The following is a 23,737-nucleotide window of genomic DNA, read 5'->3' as shown; positions in this document are numbered from 1 at the left end:
ACATTAACTCTCATTAACTTACATTATATTAAACTCTCATCAACGTTCACATTAACTTTCTGTGAGCAAAATAATACTGTATTGGGCTGTGATATCTTTTACTTGAGTCGATTTCTCTCAAAACTCTCTTATGAACTGTTTCCTTTTGTCCAAGAGTTGCATTTCTTCTTAAAGAAATCATTCCCCTCCATCTTTTCTCATTTAACAACCTTCCCAATGCCTTTTGCCTTTCTGTCACATTCTTCCAGTATTGTCTGTTTGCAGCTGTGAATTGTTGAGGAGTGGAGTAGACATGCTAATGAGTGCCTGGTATGTGGGAGGAGCACCTCTAAATACTTCTGGACTGGCCAGGCAGCCTGTTCCTACTTACTCTTTCTAAAATAAGCGTTAGCTGGCAGCCAGGGAATGGGTTATTTGTAGCTTCTTTCTGTGGAGGAAGTTCTTGCTTGGACTAGCTGTGTTTCTATTTGGGCACAAACAAACACATTGCTGCTCTAAAATCCTCACACCACACATCAAATTCACCAGATTAAACGGTGCTCACTTCTCGAAATGACTAGAACTAACTGTAATATTGAAATAGGGAGATCAGGTTCTGGCCGGCACCATCTTGGCCACCTGGTGGATGGTATGGTCTGGAATCTTATGTTCATGGTGGGGAAAGGTGAAGCCCCCACCTCCCAAGTGATGGAAGTGCCTGAATTCCTGGGGGCACGGGTGGGGTCTAAACCCTAATGCCTGGGACTGGGAGTTTCCTTTGACCCTGCCCCCTGAGCTGACCCTGTTTAGGCTTAGACCAACTCAGGCACAATTAGGCCACACCACATGTCTCCATGTTCCTGTCCTGTCTCCTGTTTCCTGACTCTTCTCCAGTCACTACAACTCCCACTTCAGCTCTCCACTGGAGCTGAATTGGTTTGTTGGTATTATTTTTGTTCTTTCTTGCCACTCTGGCCTCCATGGCTCAGTTTCCTAACAGCGTTGTGTATTTGTTGGCTGATGGTTTTTGGACAGGAGTCCACCATGCAGTTGCTAGCCTTCTAATAAAGACTCCAAGATTCTACCTCTCAAAATGTGGCTTCTCTGTTTTCTCACTGAACAATAGTATATGTGTTTATTTCAATCATGCAGTTAATTTACCAGACTATCTTGCATTTTTCTTCAAAAAATTAATATATTTTTTCAACTTCTAAAGGTTATTTAAGTGGTTACAATTTAACATGTCAGTATTAAGTGTCCAGTGCTTCCAATCATTCTCCCCCATCTTCTCTGTTCTCTCCCAGCAGACTCATTTCCCTTTGCCCACTTCTTTAGTGTAATTGAGTATACTTGCAGTATTTGTCCTTTATTCCTTTCTTCATTCATCTAGTCTTTTCCTACACTAATCTTACTTGTATTCTGCAGAAAATTAAAACAAATTGAGTCACTTACTAGATTGGGTCCTGGTAATTGTCTTTACAACTATTCTGGCTGAAATTGAACACTTCCATCAGGGAATTTTGAGCATTTCACCACTGTTTACTTATTCTTCCCAGGAGCCTTGAGAAAATTATATTGATAACCTATTTTTCAAGAGAGGTTACAGAGGTGTCTTAATTTCCTTGTGTCTGGGCTGGAGATCTGTAGCATTAATCTGAGATTCTCATTCTGAGTCATGTATTTCTCCGAGTAGGATGGAATCAAGCTAGTTAATCTCCCCTTCAGTATGTTTTGCAGCTGTTAGGATTTCGTGACTTTTGCACAAAGATACAAAGAATCTCAATGATCAGAGAGCAAGCTGGAGGGACAGGTTGGAGGCCTGAAGAGATGAACAAGATGTAGGGTGGGTGCCAGCTGTTCTGTTAATGTGGGCATGAACTCAGTGATCAAGATACTTGTAACTTTCCAATGCATCCTAAGAATATTCTTCTTCCATAGAATTTTAAAAGTGGCTTTTGGAGAATGGGATGATGGGGTGGAGTTCATTTAAAAAATATCCCAATATCTAATAGCAATTAAGTTTTCTCTGTGTGGGGAACATTTTGGAATATAACCACTTTGTCCATTAAAGTGTGAGAATATATTTGGAAGAAACTGGAATTCATCCCACAATTGTTTCCCTGAGAAGAATAAAGGAATAACAAAATTATATTATAAATTCTTGTGTGAGTGTCTTGTCTTTGTATACTGCTTCTTAACAATTTATTCTCATTTTTACCCCCTCAGGAAAGTAAACCAATAAATCTTTGTTTGAGGGTAACATTTGACATTATCCCAAAGTCACTTCTTTCATATTCTATACATGAAATTGATGCTAATTTCAAATCCAATATCATTCCTCTTGTGGGATATATTCAATTTGAGAATAACACCAATTTTATTTGATTGTGACCCAGAAGCTGTGGGCTTCCTCTGACCCTCAAAATACAGCACCATAATTTGTTCCCTCAATTCTATCTCAAAGCTCAAGTTATGCCACTTAAACCACTCTGAATAAGTATTCAGGTTAAATTGTTGTTGAGTGGTTATCACTTTCTCATCATTTGTCTCAGCTACAGGAGTTCTTTGTTGAATGAGCCAAAGTAAAAAGCAATTCACAGCTGGAGAAGTTGAAAATATATGATGAGATAATCAGACTAATTGGCCAAACCTGGTAATCAGTAGGTAATCTAATAATTTTTTTTAAACCATAGAAAACAAACAAGAGATTGAGTGGAGTGGGCTGATTTTTCCAACTAAGAAGAAATCATTCCTTTTCAATAGGAGACTATTCTGGCTGGAGATACTTTGATTTCTTTGTCTTACATGTTGATTTGACTCAGGGCTGTGAAACTAGGTACAGATGGTTGGCTGAATAAAAACTGCAGTGTGTCTATGGTACAGAATAATATGGAGGGAAAAAAACTGAGAGTATATATCAGGCCAGCCTATAGTAGATGTATGCATTTTCCCCAATAAGGGTATGAATACACTGGTCCTCCTATTACCAAAAATGAAATAAAGGCTGAAACATCACCACCTCTTGTCCCTCTTGTCTCTAGCTGTGGTCCAGCTTCTCTCTGATCCACTCATTAAGAAATGGCTTCCATGTGTGATCTCCTTACCAGCCACATCAACATGTGACTTTTTAGAAATCTGAATGAATCACACACTCTGAGAGTGGTGTTGAGATGTGGTTTAGCTGACCTCCAGATGATCTTTCCAGCCTACTTTGCACACAAATGCTTGAAAAACACCTTCCAACATTATAGTTTACAGACCAGCAGCAGATGACTCAATCAAAATTGCAAGGAATGTGATGGGGGGATTGGAGGGCTGGGGGGCGTTTTGCCTGTAATCCTAGCTACTCAGGAGGCTGAGATCTGAGGACCATGGTTCAAAGCCCGACCAAGCATGAAAGTCTGTGAGACTCTTATCTCTAATTAACCACCAAAAAGTCAGAAGTGGAGCTGTGGTTCAAATTGGTAGAGTGTTAGCCTTGAGCAAAAGAACTCAGCCCCTGACTTCAAGCCCTAGGAATGATACCACTACCACCCCCACCCCCACCACCACTAACAACAAGAACCCTAGATATACAAAAAATCTTCAGGCCATCCTCACAGTCTGATTTTTTTTTACCAGATCCCCTGGTGATTATCAAGCATAGTAAAGCTTTTATGTCTATAGTTATCATTCCTACTTCTCAAGCTTGATTTATACTCACCTACCTGCAGCCAGTTCAATTCTGAAACTACTCTCAGTAACACTACTAGTGACTCGAATAACAATTGCTATTTTTCTGTCTTCATAGTTTATTGTTCTTCTCTACTTCATTTCACACAGCTGCTCACTCTTTTTCAATTGACGCCTCCTTTTTTTTTCCTGAGGACTTTGATTATTGCTTTTGTGGCTTCATTATAAGTAAATTATCTTTATGAGCCTTGTATGCCTCCATTGGGACCTTTGGGACCTTTAACATTTGGGAGCTAGAGTATCTTTGGTAACCTCTTCTTATCGTGACCTCCCCTGCCCCCCCCCCCCGCCCTGTCTTCACTCACAATTCCTGTCCTATGCACTCATTTGTGGTCACTTTGGCCCACATATTAATGCTATTGACTCTACATTTTCTGGTTTTAATTGTGAGACATTTTAAACTATTCTTCAGGTATTGCAAATTCTACCAAATTTCAAACTCTACTATAAAGCCATAGTAATCAAAACAGCTTGGTATTGGCATAAGAACAGACCTCAGGACCAATGGAATAGAATTGAAAACCCAGAAATGAACTTACAGACCTATAGCCATCTAATCTTCGATAAGGGAGCTAAAACAATAGAATGGAAGAAAGACAGCCTCTTCAGTAAATGGTGCTGGCAAAATTGGTTAACTACTTGTAGAAAATTAAAGCTAGATCCTTATATATCACCTTGCACCAGAATCTACTCCAAATGGATCAAAGACCTTGAAGTAAAAGCAGACACTCTGAAAACATTACAGGATGGAATAGGAGAAACCCTAGGTCTCCTTGGCTCAGGCCGAAATTTTCTGAATAGAGACCTGGAAACACAACAAATCAAAGAAAGGTTGGATAAATGGGATTGCATGAAGTTGCAGAGCTTCTGCATGGCAAAGGACATAGCTAGCAAGATCAATAGAAAGCCCATGGATTGGGAGAAGATCTTCACTAGCCATACAACGGACAAGGGTCTCATATCTAAAATATACTTGGAACTCAAAAATTAAATCCCCCAACAACAAATCCTCAAAGAAACAACTGCCCAATAAATAAGTGGGCTAAAGACTTAAAGAGAAACTTCTCTGAAGAAGAAAGGATGGCTAATAAACACATGAAGAAATGCTCAATATCCCTAGCCATAAAAGAAATGCAAATCAAAACAACATTGAAATACCACCTCACTCCAGTTAGAATGGCAAAAATCAAGAACTCTAACAACAGATGCTGGAGAGGATGTGGACAGACGGGAACTTTACTTCATTGTTGGTGGGAATGTAAACTTGTGCAACCACTTTGGAAAGCAGTATGGAGGTTCCTCAAAAGACTTCACATGGAGCTCCCCTATGACCCAGCAATCCCACTTTTGGGCATTTACCCAAATGTTTACAAACAAGACCACACTAAAGCTACCAGCACAACTATGTTTATTGCAGCATTATTTACCATAGCTAAGCTATGGAACTAACCCAGATGCCCCTCAGTAGATGAATGGATCAAGAAAATGTGGTATATATGGAATTCTATGCCTCCATCAGAAAGAATGGCATTGCCCCATTTGTTAGGAAATGGAAAACTTGGAAAAATTATATTAAGTGAAGTAAGCCAGGCCCAAAGAAACATAGGTCCCATGGTTTCCCTTATTTGCAATATCTAGTATATGTATGAGTCAAGCGGAAAAGGTCAGATAATGTGATGTTAGGAAAATGAACCCTTAGATATGTATTTTAACGTTTTTTTCTTTCATGCATGTGTTTCTAACGTATTTATAAGATTATTTCTTTGTTGCTTTGTATGTCCCTCCCCCACAGTATAACCCTGCTTTCACTGTATTTGATGTCAGTATAACTTGTGGAGGAGATGGGGAAAACAAGTCGTTTAAGGATACAGGTGGACCTATTGCAACAATGAGAAGTATAAGTTGTCATGTCGAAAACGAGCTTTACAATGTTGGTGCGGGGGGGGGGGGGGAGGGAGGAAGGGAGGATTGGGGGGAGGGGGGAGGCTGGGAAGGGATGTGAAGGGTAAACAAAGGAGGAGGCTGCAATGCTTGGTAAGAAATGTATGCATTATCCTGCCCATGTAATTGTAACCCCTCTGTACAATATGTTCACAAATAAAATAAAATAATAATAATAATAATAATAATAATTTAACTCACCATTACATTAAAATTTCTTCATACTTTTATAATGTTTTAATTAGTATCATTACTATCTATCCAGTCAACCAAACTAGAAAGAATTTGGAATATAACCCCTGATACTAATAGTGAGTGTCAGTGACCATCTAGTATTTACTCTCCTCTTCTTCAATACTCTAATCATTTATTCTAGGGCTTGGAATAAAGCCTACATTTTCCAGCCTACTTTGTTACAAAGCCTAGATATGTATCTCTGTTTTGCCCCTGAAATGCAGGCAGACATTTAGGAACTATTCCCTTGAAATAGATACCATGAACTGTATTTGCTCTTCCTTCTTCTTTTGCTTGTAACTATATGATGATTATTTAGGCCCTATAACCATCTTACTCATGAAAACTATGATTCTATTCCTGGGATGTACAGTGGAGAAGTGAAAGGCATTGGGTTCCTGAGGATACTGGGGCCAGTGCTAGACTGACTTCCATTATTTGTGAGAGTAAAGGAAACTTCCTTCTTGTCATTACTTTTCAGATCTTCTGTTCTCACAGAGGAACTTATCCTAAGATATAAAACCCACGTCTAATTATCACCAAGACTTACTGATTTTACCTCAAAATATGTTTGGTTAAAAGAAAAACTTGCAACAAATCCAGTTTTACAGATCTTAATTGGCTCTTAATTGAGAATTAAGAGTTGGGCAGAAGTTCGGACCAAAAACTGTTCAGAATTCACTACCCCACCACATGTGCAGATTATATTTATAGACAGAGGGAAAAATGATATACAGAAAGTAGACTTGAGGTACAGGGATAGCTTGATTGGTGAAAGTTTAGCATTTGCCTTATTTAAACCTGCTTTGAACAGTTGGTTGCCTGTGGTTGACTGAATGTTGACTGTGGTGATTGGCTGAGTCTCAGCTACTCAGTATAAAATTACCTTATAGTCTGTTAACATACCAAGTTAGATTACAGTTCATTATGTATGGAGAAATATTTAGGTCAAGCAGTTATAGGCCTAACTAGTACATTTAACAGCTCCAAATCTCTCTTCGGTCTTCCAAGCTTAGTGATCCAGCCCTTGTTTAGACCCTAATCATCTCTGATTGAAATCAGTAAAATACTTTCTAACTAGTGTGTTCAAATCCTCTATTGAAATGAGCGAAACTCTCATCTTGTCATTCCTTTGTTCATAATTAAGTGAAACTAATTAAGTGAGGCCCTCATCTCGCTGTTTGTTTGTCTATATTCTATTGATAATTCCCCCTTTTGAAGAGAGTTGCTTTCTAGTTCATTTCCTGTGAATTCTTTTTGTTCATTATGTTGCCCAGGCATATGAAATGTCTTACAGTTCCAAAAATAATTTCTGAGTTTCAAAAACCCATGCTATTATTGTCATTCTGGAATGTCCTATCACAGTCCTGCTTAGAAGATACACTCTTCTTTTTCTCTTTTTTTGCCATTCCTGAGGCTTGAACTCTAGGCCTGGGTGCTGTCCCTGAGCTCCTTTTGCTCAAGGCTAGTGCTCTACCACTTGAGCCACAGCACCACTTCCAGATTTTTCGGAGTAGTTTATTGGAAATAAGAATCTCATGGACTTTCCTGCCCAGGCTGGCTTTGAACTTTGATCCTCAGATCTGAGCCTCCTGAGTAGATAGGATTTCAGGTGTGAGCCAATGGCACCTGGCCCTTCTTTTTCTTTTGTTTTGTTTTTGCTAGCATCAATGTTTGAACTGAAGGCCTCATGCTCTCTCTTGGCTTTTCTGTTCACATCTGGTCTGGCGCTCTACCACTTCAGCCATACTTCCAGTTGCTTATTATTTTGGAGGAGTCTTGAAGACTTTTCTGCCTGGTCTGGCTTCAAACCTTAGTCCTCCATATGGTAGCTTCCTGAGTAGCTGGGATTACAGGTATGAGCTATCAGTATCTGGCTAGAAGATATATTCTTAGTTACTTTTCAAGATATAGTTTAAGACTGTTAATCCAGTTGTGAGTAGTCATTTTTTTTTCTTTTTCAGATTTTTTTAAATTTTTTATATTTTATTTTATTTTTTATTGTGAGAATACTGTACAGAGGGGTTACAATTACATGGGCAAGATAATGAGTACATTTCTTATCAATCATTGTAGCCTCCTCCTTTGTTTCCCCTTCCCATCCCTTCCCAGCCTCTCCCCCCTCCCCCCAAGACCTCCTCCCCCGCCTCCACCAAAGTTGTAAAGTTCGTTTTCTACATGACAACTTGTACTTCTCATTGTTGCAATGGGTCCACCTGTATTCTTATTTAAACCACTTGTTTTTCCCCATCTCCTCCACAAATTATACCGACATCAAATACAGTGAAAGCAGGGGTTATACTGTGGGGGAGGGACATACAAAGCAACTAAGAAATAATCTTATAAATGCATTAGAAACAAATGCATGAAAGAAAAAAAACATTTAAATACATATCTTATGGTTCATTTTCCTAACATCACCTTATCTGACCTTTTCTGCTTGACTCATACATATACTAGATATTGCAAATAAGGGAAACCATGGGACCTATGTTTCTTTGGGTTTGGCTTACTTCACTTAATATAATTATTTTTCCAAGTGTGAGTAATCATTTTAGTTTTATACCACACTAAACAAAATGTAAGATTATGTATTCCATAGTCTTTAGACATGAAATTTATTTTTTCCAGCATATACTTTTACTATTGTATACATCTTTTGTAATTATACTTTTAAAAATATTTAAAAATATAAAATTAAGAAAGTAATTTGAACTTTATATTTAACTCTCACAGAATGGCTTCTTTCTGTTGGGGAGAGGCCAATGAATTGGAGAGAACTATTTCTCTAATCTCAGTTCCTTCTATGATGCCCTTTAGTGAAGCAATATTGGCTTTGCTTTCTTTTGTGTTTGTATCACATATGCCATTTGTTGACCTGTTTCTCCTAAGACTGTGTAAGCAGCTTCTCTATCTAATTCTTCACATCTATTGCTTCTGGTCTAAAAGTCCCTCATATCCTATCTATCTTGGAACTAGTTCTTTCCTAATTATTTATTCAGTCAGTTAATTGCCAATTGGTATTTATTAAATATCTGCTTATCCCAATACCTGTTCTAAGTGCTAAGAATTCAATGGTGGATTTGTCAAAGTTGCTGAATGTACTTAGCTCATATTTTAGTATGCAGGTCTAAACAGATAATGAACAAATAAAAATAAATAAAATACTGTGTGTGAGTTCAATGAAGAAAACTATGAACAAAATTAGACATAAGCTGAGCAATTGTCTTAAATTATTAGCTATCTTTTCATCCCTGTTCTGTCTCTCTGTAAATGTGTGTATATGTAGATGTGTACACTTGTGCATGTGTGTGTGAAATTCTACCTTCCTACTTCAATATGTGTGAATTTTTATCAATATAGTAAACTGTGTGGAGAGACAAGTTTATAAAACACTAGTTCTTTATTTCTCTGCACTTTACCTTTTCTATTAGAAACAGGCTATTTTCTTCTACAATAGCCTACATAAATCATCATTTACTTGGCATGTATCTTACTCTACTGCTAAAAGTCCCTCTAACATACTTTCTGTATCTGCTCCTCTGCTTTAGTTCTAAACCTAGCCTTACAGAATCTGCTTCTCTATTTGGTTCAATAGTGGTATCTAAGAGTACCTCTTATGTTCTATGTACTCTTGAACCAGTTCCTTCCTCTGTATATTCTTTGATTACAGGTAAATATCCATTTGTCTCCAAACTTCCCTCAAAGGTTTGACCAAATTTTTGACATATTCTTTAGAGATACTCTTTCTCTCTCACCCTATCCTGGATTCTATTCTTGGAAAAAATTCTTAGAGAACTTGATTGTAAGGATTCCAAAACCTGTTGGAAAAATTCTCAGAGGATCCAACTCTTGGATTCTCTATTTCGCTAGGACCAGCATCAAATGGATGATAGTGCTTGAGAAGTAACAGGACCACACATACAATAGCCTTTGAGTGTCTTAACCTGGCAAAACACTTTTCTAGGTTGCCATGTGTGTTCAGGGTGCTTCAGTGAAAGAGAAAGAGAAAACTTTCAAATGGGTTTAATCATTCTTTACCACCTTGAAATTTCCTCCTCTAGGTTAATTAGTCCATGGACTTAAGTAGCATCACACAAAGTCTGGGACATAGATAAAATGTAGGCAAGTATTTTGCCAGAATATAACATGAATGTCCTCTACTCTCATTTCTAATAGAATCCTCATTCCTATATAAAACCTCTGAAGCACAATTTTCACTGTCTATATTCTTAATAGCATTCAGTCTTCTGAAGTCCTATCAGGATTTTCTATTACTATTCATAGGTAGCATTCTAGAACTTATTTAGCCTACCTCTACAAACTTTCCAACCTGTTCCCATAAATCAATTCCAAAAGCTTTTGACTATGTGATCAAATATAGTTACAGTAATGACTCACTCCACTTCTCAGTACTAATTTTCTGTGCCATCACTATGACAACATACATGGGTAAATTAAAAGGAATAAATATTTACTTTGGCTTTGATTTCAGAGGTTTCAGTCCATGGTCAGCATGGACCTACCATGGCTGATTGCTAATATCTCTGATGCTATGAGATTACAGTAAGGCAGAACATTACAGCAGTGGGAACATGTGGTAGAGATGAAGATATATCCTCGATAGTATGTTCATAGTGACTCATTTCTTTTTTGTTTTTGTTAGTCTTGGGGCTTGAACTCTGGGCCTATGCACTGTCCACTTCTGGCTTTTTTGAGTTGTTTATTGGAGATAAGTGTCTCATGGATTTTCCTGCCCAGACTGGCTTTGAACAGTGATTATCAGGTCTCAGCCCACTGAGTAGCTAGGATTACAGGTGTGAGCCACCAGCATCCAGTTTGTGACCCACTTCTTCTAACTATTTCTTACCTCCTAATTACCCATTTATAAGCTTAACAGTGGGTTAGTATCTTCATGATTCAATCACCTTTTAGTAGCTGGGGACCAGGTCTTTAGTGCATGAGTCTGTAGGAGATAACCCATATCCAACAATACTTTAGGGACATTTTAATAGTTGTAAAAGAGAACCCAGAACTTAATTTCTTAATAATTTCTTCCAAAAGCAGTTCCATTAATATTTCAAAATAATATTTACATGTTCTCTTTCTAATCAGCTAAGTCCCATTAATTATACTGTCACAAGTCTGTTCTTTAAAAAAAATCATTTCCAATGCTAACATTGTACTCAGACTTCTGTTATTTCTTTTTTTTTAAATTTAATTTTATTTTATTTGTGAACATACTGTACAGAGGAGTTACAATTACATGGGCAGGATAATGCATACATTTCTTACCAAGCATTGCAGCCTCCTCCTTTGTTTACCCTTCGCATCCCTTCTCAGCCTCCCCCTTCCCCCCATCCCAATCCTATTCCTTCCCCCCCCCAACACCGACATGTCCAAAACGAGCTCTGTTATTTCTTTATATTTTAAAATATATTCCTTGTGTATGTCCCCCATCTTGTGTACACTTTTCTCCAATCCATAGCAGTACACTTAAGAGATCCCATTTTAAAAGTTCCCATTGTCTCCTGGCATTATAGATTTTTTCAGACTAGCCTAGCTTATCTATTACTGTCTAACTTATCTTACCACCAGACTAGGGTACTTATGAGTTTCATTTTAGCTAGACTAGAGAACTTATAGTTCCTGAAACATGCCTTTCCACCTCTGTCTGCCTTAATGTATTTATAGTGGCTTTTTGGCCTGAAATGTCTTCTGGGTATGATTCTGATTTGATAGGCTACTCTGTTTCCAAAGTTTATCTAAAATCTTACTCCCTGAAATTATTTGTGCTCTTCATCTACATCTCTCCCAACTATAAGAAATTTCTACTTAAGAGAAAAATACATCTATTTTCATACTTACTTGTGGGCCTAACTACTATTCTTACTACATGGTATATCATTTAAAAACAAGCATAGAATTGTAGTCATCCTTTACCCTCAATAGTCATAATATTTATACCACAAGGATTTGTTGAAGGAACTTTAATCAGTAGTTTACACAAATCAAAAATCTGATTTAGAAAAGAAAAACAGAACAAATAATTGCTTATTCAAAAATTGTGTCTATAAACAACTTTATACAAAACCACAAAAAGCTAAGAAGTAGCCAAAGTAGACAGTGAGGTAACTTGTATTAGAGCAACAGGAGACTATTTAGGACTTGGTTTTCTCAGGGATTGACAGGAAAATGAAATTTAAAAAGAAAATAATAGAGATTCACTTGATTTCATTGTCTTTATTTTGTAGGAGATTTTGCTTAGCATGTGAGAGTATAGTAATTTCCTGGGTAAGCTATAATTATAAAAGTAGAACCCTTTTCAGTTTGTAATAACCATAAACATATACAAAGAATAAACAACTAAATTTCATTATTTTAGCCCTTAATGAATTTTATTTTACATGTCTGTATGCTTCAGTCATTCATTTGTTCAAATGTCATCTCTTTAGAAAGACAATTTCCCCCCTTGAGTTCCCTACATAAGTAATGCAAGGATCTACTAACTGTCTTTTACTTTTCTTTGTTTGTTTTTATGATGTCTACTTGCCTTCTTCCCTGGAATCAACCACCACAGTGGCAGAGACTTTGTTATTTTGCTCTCTGAACTACTGCTACTCTAATCTAGAATAGTCTATTTCAGGTTAGCAGCTGAAAACATAAATATTCATTAAATGAATTTAAAATGACAAAAAAAAATGTTGACTCTTCTCTGACTCCTTTTTTCAAACCTCATTATTTGGAAGCTTTTCTATTTGATCCTCCCCTCTCCCCATGTTGCTCATCTGGGAAATATAATTTTAAGCATTTGAATCCCAGCTAGAAATCTTCATTCACAAATGCATCGATCCTATCCTTTCCCTATCTGTAACTTTTCCTGTGTATTCTATGAAAGAAAGTAGCTTAAATTTTCTCAGTAAGTGAAAAGGGATTTCTAATTCAGGCTCCAGTTCTTTATCCTTTCCTTTTAACTCACTCATTCTTGTTCCTAGATGGTCTCTGTTGACCTACTCAGAATCATTACTAGGAACCAGAAGATGGTATGTAATTGAATTGGTATCGCTGCTGTCACCATCAATTTGTGCAGGAAAAAAGGCTGAGGAAACACAAAGGCAGAAACTATAATTGAATTTGGTTACTCCATAGGTAAAACACAGTTGCAATTTTCAGAGAGCATGGCAGGTCAGATGGTGAATGGGGTAGAGACTGAGTGAGATGGATTACCCATGGGGGATATGAAAACCAAAGGGACAGACTTTGGCTAAACTGGCTGTTCAGAAGTCAGTAACACTGAAGCTTTCTCAAGGTCAACTGTTTTTCTAGGCATTCAAGTGTAGTGAACACTGGATTAAGAGAAAGATGGGAGATCAGGAATATTAAGTTCTAGTATGATTTTCCCAGCAAAGACAAGCAAACTATTTAATCCTTCTGGAGCATAGTCATCTCACCTTCAAAACTGGAACAATTGTGCAATTCTTATGTCTCAGGCTTCTAAGTCCAAATGATGTGTCTTTGATTGCTGTTGAAAACTGTCTTATTATCATTCTATGATCAATGCCTTATTTCTACAAGGATTAATCATTTCAGTTAGCTTTTTATCCATTACAGACACATACCACAGAGAATTGGCTCACTGAAATTATATTTATTTAGCTTTCAACCTCACATTAATATGCATTATCATGGCTGGGAATTTAACAGCCCCTAAGTCAGAAAATATGAAAATGATATCTCCTAAGAATCCTTATATTTCAGCACTTCTCTAGCCACAGTGAAGAGTGACATTTACTTTGATAATATACATTTGGGGAGGAGGATGGGGAGGCAGTCCTGGGGCTTGAACTCAGGGCTTACACACAGGGCCTGTTTTGTTCAAGGCTAATGTTTTAACACTTCAGACATAGCTCCACTTCTAGCTTTTTGGTGGTTAATCAGAGATAAGTTTCTCATGAACTATTCTTCCTGTTATGAACTATTCTTCAAACCTTGGTTCTCAAGCATGATCCACAAGTACCAGGTTTAGTTTGATAATATTTTATCAACGTCATTGACCTGCTCCACTGTCTGGACTCTTATTTTTGTGATTCTTATTTTTTTTCTTAAATAGTCCTTCTGATGGAATCATGGTACTAGGTGGCACACCTGTCATAGATCAGTTCTCTACCCTTCTCTTTTCCAACCAGAAATTTTCCCTACCACCATTTTTGTTTTCCAAAATCTTCCTTCATTTTATGATAGTTGCATAGAGCATATTTAACATTTCACTGTAATTCTGAACTCATTCATCATTTAACAGAAAGACTGAACTATTTAAATTTTATACTTGTCTTCCATAACATCTTCAAAAATGTTGAAAGGCTAGAAGTATTAGTCAACTAAAGCTTATTTCCTTCCATGTCACTTTTACTTTCAGAAATATTGTCAGCTGAATATAAAATTAGGAGTTTGAAATTCCAATGTGGGTGTGGAAATCTGTTGTCTATTAAGGACAGGATTTTTATACAACCAGAATTCTCAGAGAATTCTAAGTTATATCTTTGTCTGGGAGTGATTAACCATACTATATCTTCTCCTACAAAGATGTCTTCTGTAGGACAATAAATCCCCTGGCCACGCTACTGAGGACAGTAATTTTTGAGCATCTTCCAACTCTCAAAACTGCAACTATTAGAGCAAGGAATTAACTGCTTGGACACTGAGGAAAAGCTGCAATAGCATTGGTCAACTAGATACTTTAATTCAATTCAAATTAGCCATGTAATTTAGGATGAACATAAATTTAAAATTTTAATTTTAATTCTAGGGAGATATCATTAGCCTAGCGTTTAGATGGTCTTTCTCTTTCTTCAGTTTTTATAAACATTTTCTGATTATAGAATTATACAGTATCTTTAAAAATTGAAACACTATAAATATGCAATATAAAGAAAGAAATACTACCTTCAAAATGTACTTCCTAGAGATAGAAAATATATTAAATTTATTGGCATATATTTAGGCTTCAATCAAGATTTTTCTTTCTGGTGCTAAGACTCTAAGTAAAGTTGCCTTACTGAGGCGCTTTAGAGATTTTGTATAGGTAACAAGGAATCGTTTTGGGTGGTCCATGGGCCGACGATCCTTTAAATTGATTTTCTCAGAAATCTGTTCTGTGTAGTGGCACATGAAATAGAGTAAGGACAGGTTTACCTCTTCCTTGTCTAATCCCTGTCTTTTCATCAGAACTTGTCATTGATTGTGCAATGTGCTTCATTTTGACTACTTCAACATGGTATGCATTACCTGGTGGTTGTGTTATGACTTCTGGGCTGGAACACTAATAGTCCTCTTTGGCTCTGATGGCTGTGTCTAATTGCAGTGATTTGCTTGAACTGATGGATGGTGACGGGAGGCAGATGCCCTAAGAGTCCTCATTTCTGAGGAAGCACTGTGATGGTAGACAGACTCACAACTTCCGTCTATTTTGGTTTGGATACCAAATGCAGATATCTAAAGTAGAAGTTTGGTATTTGTGTTATAATACAATCAAGGCTATAGAACTAATTAGTAAATGTGACCCCTTAACTTTTGTATTTCATTTTTCTCACTAATTAATGTGGCAACAAAAGGTAAGAGATAAAATGGCAAAATGAACATACTAATATCACTATACCTGACTTAGTTACTGCAAGAAGTCAGAAGGCCGTTTAAAACATTCTGAAGAATGTGAAGGTCTAAAGAAATGCCAGACATAATTAAGTTTGTTATCCTTTCTTTTATGATATTTGCATGGATATTCTGTTATTGTATCCTGCCTAAGTAAGATGAGACTGTGACAGTTCAGGACAGTTTGGCTCTAATGGGTCAGTATAGTTAAGGTGCATTTTATGAAATTAGACTATCCTAAGCAGAGGGATTTTTAGCAGTTATTGCTCCATTTTTTAAAATGTGATACACATTTGATCTGAGGTAGAAAATGTTTTAATCTCTTGGGCTGAATAAATAATAGAGTAATGTCATTTAATTACCAAATTACAATCTCACTATACATCAAATAAATTGTTTCTCACATTAATTTAACCCAAAAGCAGATTTCTTGAAGTTTCTCTACTACTTCTTTCTCACCTTCTAGTTGCTTATTTCTTCATTTATTAATGCTGAGACTTAGACTCCCATGGAGTGCCTGACTTCTCCTATATTTTAAGCTCATTTGTGCTCTGTACTTTACCTTCAGGGGCCAACTGCTAATTCCATGCTAGCATTATGTTTTGTACTCCTAGAGTTATGTTATTAATCATAACAATAAAAATATTTTCATGCAAAACACATTTTTGGAACCCATTAACATTACAGAAGTAATAACCAGACTGACGATATTTCTATAATTATTCAGTTCCTCTTGACATGGATTTGGTATCTGATTAATTTAAAGTAACAGTAGCAACAACAGTAAAAGGTGGAGGTGTTTGAAAAAAAAAATCACAAGGCCTAGGATTACCCTCGCTCATCCCAGCCTCATTCCTTCTGCTAATTGAATTGGTGATGCAATCTTTCCCATTTCCCAGAAGGCCCTTCTCTCTTCATAATGACAGAATACATTTGAAGCTTCTTACTGTGCCCTAGATCCATGACCCTCTATCCCTTTGAACAGCCACTGCTGCTAAGGAACCCAGTGACCTGGTGGCATTTAGCTTCAGCTGGGCAGCCCCTTCCCTCTCTTCCCCAACCCCCACCTTCTGAATTGAATTGCAAATGTAGGCATGCTTCAGTGAAAGTGCCTATATTTCTGATCTGCATCTTCACTCCCCTCCCCCTCAGGGACAGCAAAAACCCTGAGGAAATATAGTCAGTCTCAGCTAAGCTGGACCTCTGATCAGATTAGCTTCCTATTTAATAAGACTTGAAGTAGACTTCCAGCTGCACTCCATCCCATTTCACACAAGCAGACATATCATTGGGTCTTGAAGGCTTTTATTTGGCAGAGTGGGGCCTATGTATGGCTCTTTGGATCCTGTCTAGATCTGGATTGACTATGAGGCTCAGACCAGAAAGAGTACTTACTTGCATGTGTCACTGTGGGAAGTGCTAAGCAGATGTAGGTACTTAGGTGAGTGAGCCCTGTATCTAGCTGTAAGAAACTCATCCTTGTGGGGGAAGATAAAGGATAATCAGAATCCACTGTTACAATACAATGATGAGTCAATAGTAAACATATCTGATTTTTGAAGACAAGCCAAAAACCATAGTAGGAGAATTTGTTTATGGAATGTCACATGATTATCCATTTTCTTTGTAAGGTATATACTCAGGTATAGCCTTTCCTTCCTTTATCTAGGATATAATCATTGCATGATAGAAAAAGTTTGGCTCATTAGCCAAGGGACCTGGAATTTGGTTTTAGCTCTACCATTAACTTAAAGGTGAGCTTAACTAGGTTACTTATACACGGCATATTTTCCACTAAATAAAGTGGTTAAATGAAATGCTCCCACTGAGGGCCTGAATCCTTCTGAGTTATCCTGAAGGTACTCAGTAAGTGCCTGTGTTTTACAAGATGGGCTCTCGGCTTGAAATATTAGTATGGGGATATGTCCCAGGATGAGATCTTTGGGGAGCAGACTTCCTTTTTTTTGTTTTGTTTTGTTGGTCATGGGGGTTGAACTCTGGGCACTGTCCCTCTGCTCTTCAGCTCAAGGCTAGCACTTTACCACTTGAGTCACAGTGCCAATTCCAGTTTTCTGGTTGTTTATTGGAGATAAGAGTCTCATGGACTTTCCTGCCTGGGCTGGCTTTGAACCACGATCCTCAGATCTCAGCCTCCTGAGTAGCTTGGATTACAATCATGAGCCACCAGCACCCTGCAGCAAACTTCTTTAAGAGGTGTTTAAAAGTTGTTTTTGCTGAAGAGCACTACCTAATTGGGCACTTGGTTAATTAAAAACAGGAGAAAAGTTTGACATCCCTGTCTCCATTTTGTATGCATCTTTGTCTAAACCATTCACTCTGCAGTCTCCTTGCAATCATTTAGGAATCCAAGAAAGACAGGACTGATGGATATCTTTACAGGAACAAAAACTACTCCTAAAGAACAATAGGGATATCTTAAGGTAGAGCACCTGCTAAGCCATGATGGCATGTTTATCCAGACTAGGCATAACTTCTCTGAACTCCTCCAAAACAAATGATCAGATAGGCCAGACTTTGACCAGGACTAAATTGAATAGTTATGCATAATACTTCTTCCTTCTACCTCCAGTTGTTAGTCTCTAAAACCTATAGCTCATATTTATACACTAAAAATAGCTAACGATGGGTTGAAGTGCTGTCTTAACATTGCATGCTCATGTAATAAATCTCATTTCCCTTCCTCATGTCTATTTGACATATAGGGATCAGTGGTCAGAGCTGACACACGAGATTGCAGGAATATGGGCCTGGAGCCTAAAAATCCCATTTTCATTCTGAGATGGCAATTGGCAAGTTTATAAGTGCTGTAGGAGTGGATCTCTAAAGAAAGGGAGAACATGAATCAGACTCAGCACAAGGACAAGTCAACACAAAGAAAACGCAGAGCTGAGGAGGAAGAGCGGGCTGGGTCTTGATACCTTTATGTTGACCAGGCATTGGATGCAGCTGCTCTCTTCAGCTGAAGCAATCCCCCCAAAGCATCTAACATTTAAAGCTTTCTACCAATAGCACTCCCTGGAAAGGTCTTTCAGTCCGAAAAGGGATATGAGAGCCCACCACAGGATTTCTATGTGTACTTAACCTCTGTGAATGCTAGTAGGATGTATATGACTCAGCTAACAGTGAGATTATGCTCAGTAAATATTCACTTGTCCAGCTATTTATCCTTTCTTCCATTCATCCCTCCATTCATCCATCCCTCAATCCATATACCAACCTACCCATTCATTCACCTACTTACCCACCCATCTCTCCTTTTATTTCTAATTTTTCATTTTCAGAAGTCATAAAATGAGTTGGTCATTTCTCTTACTAGTGAAAAGAGGAGACAGAATTTTAAGGAAAGAGATTGAATTTAATTGAATTATTTAATTTAATTAATTATTTATCTTCCAATCTAAAGCTTTATCTATTCTATACTCCTCTATTACTAAGAATTGAATACTGCCCATTGTTTACCTAGTGTTTATACATTTGCTCTTTTGGTTGTCACAATTGTCTTATGTGATAGGCTAGGCTGATATTAATAGTCTCACTACAGAAGGGTGTGGGTTTACTCCTTGATGGATATCTGCATTGTAGAAAATGATTTTATTTCCTGAATTCTCAGTCCGGTGGGGAGGATGAGTAAAAGCAGATGCTTTTGAAGTGATTTTCCTGCTAAAACATTCGAATTGCTTTTTCCTAAGAGAGATGAAATATTTTCATGGTTTGATTTCTCCAAGCAATCGAAGGAGGGGTAGGGAACAGAGACTGCAAGCAGCCTCAGTCAAGAATGTTCCTGGGCCTGATATCAGGCAGAGTTGGGGGCAGGGTTCTTTCTTCTTAGAGAGTAAGCTCTTTTAAAAGCAGTGAGACGAAATATGAAAATCTCAGTCCTCTCCCCAGGAAGCAGTCAATGCAGTGGTAGAATATACATGTGATAGGAATATTCAAAACAGGTTGGGTCATAGCCTCCTCCCTTTGGAGGTATTCTGCTCAGAACAAGTGCTGCTGCCATTAACTTCTTGTCTCCATCTGGTCTGGATGGGGGGGATGGTGTTGGGTAGGGCAGGTTGATGCTGACAGCTATTGTCTGTGTGTGTTCTTCTGTGTGTGTGTGTGTGTGTGTATGTGTGTGTGTGTGTGTGTGTGTTGGGGGGAAGGGCAGTGGCTGAAGCTTTCCAGGAGCTTATGTCCCAGGAGACCTTGGGGAAGAGGGTTGAGTTCAGGCCCTGGCGCCAGCCTTCCAGAGGGAAATCAGAAGCATGGTAATTAAGAGTCTTCCCCCTCAGGCAAATGGGAAGGAGTTTGTTCTTCCTTAACACTGGCTGGCAGAGATAAAAAGCCTAGAGAAAACAGGAGGATTTAGCTGCCACCCCAGCTCATAATACCTGAAGCCCATGCTGAGAAGGTGCTGTTCTGATTCTGTCATAGAAAGCACTACATGTAGACTTGAGCATCCTGGTTTCCTTCAAATGAAGTGTTTGTTTTTTACTCACTTACTTGAATGATTTATAACAAAGGAATCACTCACATCTTTGAATATTGAACACAGTGACTTTCTGGGAAAATGGCAGACATGCATAATTTTACTTACAGCAAAATTTCACAGAACTTGAAATAACTGAAAACTTGGAATAGCCTACTTTGCATGAACACGTATAGTTTTATGATGGATTTGCATTTCTACACTTCTATTTAGTTATATAGAAGGACTTGGGAGAGATTACAATAGTGGGCTCATGAATGATGAAACTGTGACTCTGAGAAATATTATTTGTCCAGGGTCACACAATCACCGAGGTGAAGATTTGGGACTCAATAAAAGGTTTTCTGTGGCTTTCCACGGTACGTGGTAGCTCCCCAAATATTACCTGCAACCCTGCCTGTTACAGGGATGTTTTACTTTTAACTGTTCAAAGTAGACTCCCACCTTTTTTGCAAATCTGTTATTATTGCGTTACTAAGGGCTAGTAATCTGTTATTATTTTACTGAGTTACTAAGGACTAGTCCTTAGGGAGGAACAAAGAGAGAAACATATGTGAAGAATGAGAAGAGGGGGAAAGAGTAGGTGGAATGTAGCCCTTTTTGTGACTATAACAGTACAAATTCTTTGCCTTTGGGACACAACCTTCTTCCATACCAACACTTCATTGGATAACATTGACTTCTGAATGTATATTCAATTCTTCTGTTCATTCTATTGATTATAAAAAATCCTACTTTATTAGGGCTAGGAAAATCTACATTTTCAACAAAAAAGATAAACAGATAACTTTCAACTTTATTTGGTTTTGAAGATTCCTCAAAGATTAATCATTTCTGAATATAATGCTCAGCTCTTATTGGCCCACCCTCTTCTGATTATTCTTTGAGCTCACATTCTTTTTTGTTTTTTTGTTTGCTCATTTGTTTGTGTGATTCAGAGGATTGACTCCTGGGCCTTGCATGGTAAATGTTTATTATTCAAGCCATAGCTCCAACCATTTGCTTTTATTTTGTTTTTGAGATAGGTCTAACTAATTTTGCCCAAGTTGGTCTCAAACTCATGATCCTACTAGCTTATCCTACCAAGTAGCTGGGATTGTGTGTATGTTAAGACTATGCACAGCCTTCATTTGTCCACATCTTTACTCATCTTGTTCAATTTTTTTTTGGTTAGACAAATTGAATGTTTGAATGTTCCAGGCCATTGCCATGGTCATAAAAGCCTATGTGTTTGGCCCAGCCAAACACACTTTATTCTTAGCTTCTATTCTCCCTCTCTCTTAACTCTCTTCCAATGGACTCTTTTATTTTCTAGGAACTGGTAGAAGCAGAGAGGCCCCATATTCAAGATCTGCAAGGAACTGAGTTCAAGAGATCACTGTAAAATGGTGTATTTTAGGATGGATGATCAGGGTCTTTTTGATAAGCAGAGCTACCCAAATGTGTTATTGGAGAAGAGAGGCTAGGACCAGATGCTGTCTGAGGGTTATCCAGAGCCCTATGTACCCACAAATGGCTCTTTTATTATAAAATTTATACTGTTTTGTGATTGTAGTTGGTTATTTTTTACGAACTAAAATTCTGAGTTAAAAACACTCAGGGTGAACCAGATAGATTCAGATAACACTTTAGGTTTGTATTAAGAAAATTGTTTCAGTCTTTTCCTCTTGTAAAATGGAAAATCTAATATATCACTTGTATGATTGTGATGTACAATGGAAGGTAAGGATTTTAAGTGCTTCTTAGAGCTTGATGCATATTAGATGCACAAGCCATGTGAGCTATTTATTATCTTTGTATTCAGAGGTGATTTATCCATAAACTACACATGGAAAAAAAACACTAATAAGTCTTCGGAGAGAAATAATACCCTTATCAGTTTAACTAGCTTTTACCATGGAAAACAATTAATGAGACAGAAAGGAATGTGAACAAGAAAACAATGATGTTAGGGAAGAGTGAAATAGGGAAGTGAATGGATACAGCAGGCAAGTCAAAGGCAAGCTAATTTTTTGGTTCAAGCCAAAACCACCAGCCAAACAGTACTAAAGAACCTGGGACGTGGGGAAACAGAACTGAAAGATGGAGGGTACCACAGACTGCATAGGAAATACACATCCAATGCTAACTTAGGACCAGTTGTACCTTTGATCCTTGTACCACAAGGCTGTTGTAGTTCAGGTGGTGGAGCTTCTGACTATGAGAAAGGCCCTCCTTCACTGCTGCAGCTCACAAAGGTCTTTCAAATGCTCTTATTTCCTGCTATTTCAACTACAGCAGAAGTGAGCTGGTTAGAGATAAAATGAACATTTATTAAAATGTTGTCATGAAGTCAAAATGAAAACCAGGCAGTGACTGCAAACTTTTAGCTAGTCACTTGGCCAGTTGCTCACTTATGGAAGGTTTATTTTGGAGACTTGATCTAAAGGTAACATCTGAAATCTTTTTTTTCATTTCATGCAAATCAAGTCTACTATGATGTGTTTGTTTACAGAATAGTCAAGGTCCTTCCTCCTCTGAAGCATACATTGTAGCCAAGGCACTAAGATTATATTAAAGATCTTTTTTGTAGTAAGAAAGTGAAGTTTTAGCCAGGTGCTGATGGCTCATGGTGGCCTGTAATCCTAGATACTCAGGAGGCTGAGATCTGAGGATTGCAGTTCAAAGCCGACCCAGGTAGGAAAGTCTGTGAGACTCTTTTCTCCAATTAACAACCAGAAAACTGAAGTGGCACTCTGGCTCAAGTGGTAGAGTGCTCACCTTGAGCTGAAGAGCTGAGGGCCAGTGCCCAGGCCCAGAGTTCAAACCCCATGACTGACCAAAAAAAAAAAAAAAGAAGTCTTTTTGTCATAATTATGGTAGAAGTTTTGCTGGAAAGGTTGATCTCCCACTGACACATTATTATATTTTAGGATATATACCCAAATACTAGGCTTCAGAAAGCCCTCTGTCTCTCGCCACTCTCCTATTCAAATATCTATGTAAGGGGCCATGAAAACTTCTCAGAAATGGGATTTATATGAAATGGCTTTAAATAAACTTCTATGTGATTTGATGGTTATGTAAAACTTAGTCATGGAAAGTGGGGTTTGCAGTACCTGTCCTTCTAAAACTCAAAACACAATATTGATTTGGAGTTGTTGGACCTAGTGACCAATTTATGCACAAATTATTTGTACTGTCATTCTATTTTCTTCTTGATTTGGACCCAGAAACAAATTAATTCACCTCTTAGGCATTTTTTATCTTAATGACAAATTTAAGGAATATCTCCTTTGATTGAGGTCCCTGATACTAGAAGAAGTGGGAGGAAGAGAAGGAGGAAGAGAGAAAGAAGATGAAGAGGAAGAGGAGAAGAGGAGACCCACGATTCAGTTCCAGGTAGCATTTAATGCTTTTTCCCCATCCAGGACTGTGATTCTGCTATTTATGTCTCTTAAATAGCTGTTATGAGAGATGTGCCTCACCACTTTTAGAAATTTTTTTATTAAGATGATGATTACTAACATTTATTTTTGCCCATGCTGACCTCAAACTACAGTGCTCTTAGTCTTCACCTCTTGAGATTATAGGTATGAGCCCCTGTGAACTAGTCTTTTGTTATATTTAATTCTTACCATAACAATATTAAGTGGATATTGTGGTTCCCACTATTTAAATTGAAAAATAATGTATTTGAATATATTAAGGGTAAATACAAAAACTGGTTGG

General features: G+C 37.7%; 1 long non-coding RNA gene across 1 annotated transcript in view; it reads left to right on the top strand.

Moving 5' to 3' along the window:
- Positions 1-23,392, top strand: part of LOC138832351 (uncharacterized) — a 50,003-nt gene extending 26,611 nt beyond the window's left edge. Inside the window, exon 3 of the long non-coding RNA XR_011373544.1 lies at positions 23,311-23,392. This is a non-coding gene — a long non-coding RNA (uncharacterized lncRNA). The remainder of the gene's footprint in view (positions 1-23,310) is intronic.
- Positions 23,393-23,737: the final 345 nt, after the last annotated feature.

This window comes from Dipodomys merriami, unplaced genomic scaffold (genome assembly GCF_024711535.1).
Source record: "Dipodomys merriami isolate MVZ:Mamm:240054 unplaced genomic scaffold, mDipMer1.0.p SCAF_2, whole genome shotgun sequence".
Taxonomy (NCBI): Eukaryota; Metazoa; Chordata; class Mammalia; order Rodentia; family Heteromyidae; genus Dipodomys; species Dipodomys merriami.
The sequence above is the reverse complement of the archived record's forward strand: the minus strand, read 5'-3'. Positions and strand labels throughout refer to the sequence as shown.